We start from the raw sequence: 3,457 nt of genomic DNA, 5'->3' as shown, positions 1-3,457 counted from the left end.
CTCGATATTTTCATGTGTCTTCAGTATGATTTATAAACCATCTTCCAATTGTCGAGTACCTAGATAGTTTGTAGTTTTTTCAGTATTAAAGCATTGCAATGAATGACTAAATCATTGCTCACTTTAATTAGTCACTTCCACTAGCAGTGTGAATGCTCAACTGCTTGTATCCCTCAACAGTGTAGATACGAAAAGTAAGACAATTTAACTGAATGTGGAAAGTTTTGTCTGTAATCCAAGCATCCTGAGAGGTGAGGTGGGAGAATTACAAATTTGAGCCTAGAGGCAGAAGAGGAGCTCGGCGGATCTGGGGTGCCTGCATCGGCCTCTCCGTGTGTCTGGAGGACTGTGGATATCTCGGCCCAGACTGTTTGGGTCCCTCCAGGCTTCCAGGTGCAATGAAGGGGAGAGGTGGGTTTGAGGCCTCTACATCCGCCTCCCCATCCCGGTTGCACTTGGAGAACTGCTGAGCTACCGACGGGTGGGTGGGCCCACACTATCCCCCGAGCCCAGCCTGTTTTGCTGCCGCGCCTAGCCATCGGTGTGCAGAGGAGGAGCTGGGCGGATCTGGGGTGCCTGCATCGGCCTCTCCATGTGTCTGGAGGACTGTGGATATCTCTGCAAGCAGGGAGGAATCACAGGTTCCTGAGGCACCGCGGCCTGTGGTGAGTACCCTAATCCGGCTGTGATTGAAGAGCTGTGAAGCCTCCAAGGGGCAGGTGGGCGCACAGTGTCCCTGAGGCCCAGCTTGTCTGGAACTGCGGAGTTCTGAGCAGGCAGAGGAGGGCCGTTGGTTCTGCAGGCCCAATGGCTTGGGGTAGTGTGGTGCCAGAGTCTCAGTAGCTGCAAACATAGAAGGGGATTTTCAAAAGATCCTGAGGAAGCTTTCAAATAACACTTGAAACACAGAAATATAGGAAAATGACAAAACGAAAGACCAAATTACAACCTCAAACCTCCAGCCCATCTCAAGAAACCCTAGGAGTGATGTATATAGAAGAAAATATATCCCATCCACCTCATATCTCGGACACAATAGCTACTGAAATTGACAAGCAACTCCAGGAAGCTTTAAAGAAATTCAAACTCGAAATAATCTCCCAGATAAAAGAAGAAATGATAAAAGAAATGAAAGAGATTCTGAATATATCTAAAGAAAACACAGATAAAAAATTGGAGGAACTAAACAAAAAGATAGAATCCCTAGACGAGCAATATAAGAAGCAAACAGAATACATAATGCAGATGCACAGAGATATACAGGAAATAAAAAACTCCACTGAAAGTTGTAAAAACCACCTTAATGAAAGTGAAGATAGAATTTCAGACCTTGAAGACAGGATTGCAGCTAGTGAACAGGAAAGGAAAGATCTTTTAAAAATAACAAGGAATCAGGAAACAACAATTCAACAACTGCAAGATGATGCAAAGAAGAATAACATAAGAATGATAGGGATTAGTGAAAAAGAAGGAGACAACATAAAGGATGTCAAGAGGATATTTAGAGAAGTAATAGCTGAAAATTTCCCAAGCATGAGATCAGAAACTGACATGAGGATCAGCGAAGCATATAGAACTCCAAATAGTCATAACCAAAATAAAACTATACCCAGACATATAATAATCACCATCCTAGAAATCCAACACAAGAATAGATTATTAAAAGCTGTCAGAGAGAAAAGACAGATCACTTATAAAGGAAAACCTATCAGAATCACAGCAGACTTCTCATCACAAACAATAAAGTCAAGAAGAGCATGGAGTGAAGTATTCCAGATCCTAAAGCAAAATGATTTCCAACCTAGACTGATATATCCTGCAAAATTATCAGTCAAAATTGATGGTGAAATATGATACTTCCATGACAAAGAACAGCTGAAGAACTTCAAGAACACCAAACCAACCCTGCAAAAAATATTGAAAGACAGTTTAGATACACAAAGGAAAAAACCACTAAGCAAAGCAAATAATTAAACAGAACCGAAAGATAAAGATGCAACAGCAGAGAGATAACGTGTCAACAATAAACCAGCATTTAACAGTAATAACCAATAATGTAAATAGCCTCAATGCACCAATCAAAAGAAACAGACTAGCAGAATGGATCAAGAAACAAAATCCAACCATATGCTGTTTACAGGAAACCCATCTAACCCAGAAGAATACTCACAGACTGCAACTCAAAGGATGGAAAACAATTCTTCATGCAGCAGGAATCCAAAAAAAGGCAGGAGTAGCCATTCTGTTTGCAGACAACGTGAACTTTAAACCAACAATGACCATAAAGGACAAAGAAGGTCACTACATACTCGTAAGGGGAAAACTCCAAGAGGAAGAGATAACTATCTTAAATATATACACACCAAACTCCAGAGCACCCAGTTATGTACAACAATTATTAACAGAAATGAAAACTCAAATTATCAGTAACACAGCTGTAACAGGAGACCTTAATACGCCATTGACACCAAGGGACAGATCAACCAGACAGAAAATGAGCAAAGAAATAACAGAACTGAATCACACCTGTGAACAAATGAGTTTGATAGACATATACAGAATGTTCCACCCAACAACATCAGAATACACATTCTTCTCAGCAGTACATGGATCATTCTCTAAAATAGACCATATATTAGCTCACAGAACATATTTAAACAAGTGCAAAAGAGTTGAAATCATCCCTTGCATGTTATCAGATCATAGCGCTCTGAAATTAGAAATTAATGATAAAAGATACTGCAAAATCCCACAAACACATGGAAACTGAATAACACACTCTTGAGTAATCAGTGGGTAACAGAAGAAATTAAACAATACCTAAAGGAAAATGAAAATGCAGATACACCTTACCGGGATCTGTGGGATGCAATGAAAGCCATCCTGAGAGGGAAATTTATTGCACTGAGTTCCCACATCAGGAAAACAGAACGAATACAAATAAATAACTTGATGCTACACCTCAAACAGCTAGAAAAAGAAGAGCAAGTCAAGCCCAAAGCCAAAAGAAGAGAGGAAATTATAAAAATCAGAGCAGAAATCAATGCAATAGAGACTAAGCATACAATCCAAAGAATCAACGAATCAAAGAGTTGGTTCTTTGAAAGAATAAATAAAATCGATAAGCCCCTAGCCAACCTTATTTAAAAAAAAAAGGGAAGAAAAAGCTCTAATTCATGGAATAAGAAATGAAAAAGGTGAAATCACTACAGACCCAATAGAAATACAGAAGATCATCAACACCTATTTCGAAAACCTCTGCTCTCAAAATTTGATAACACAGAAGAAATAGACAGTTTCTTAGAAGCATATGAAGTACCAAAGCTAGATCAAGAGGATGTAAAACTGTTGAATAACCCAATCTCTGTAAATGAAATTGAAAATGTAATTAAGTCCTTACCCACCAAGAAGAGCCCAGGCCCAGATGGATTCACTGCAGAATTCTACAAGAAATACA

Source organism: Cavia porcellus, unplaced genomic scaffold, assembly GCF_034190915.1.
Source record: "Cavia porcellus strain 051 isolate PalLab524CR breed Dunkin Hartley unplaced genomic scaffold, mCavPor4.1 scaffold_37, whole genome shotgun sequence".
Taxonomy (NCBI): Eukaryota; Metazoa; Chordata; class Mammalia; order Rodentia; family Caviidae; genus Cavia; species Cavia porcellus.
The sequence above is the reverse complement of the archived record's forward strand: the minus strand, read 5'-3'. Positions refer to the sequence as shown.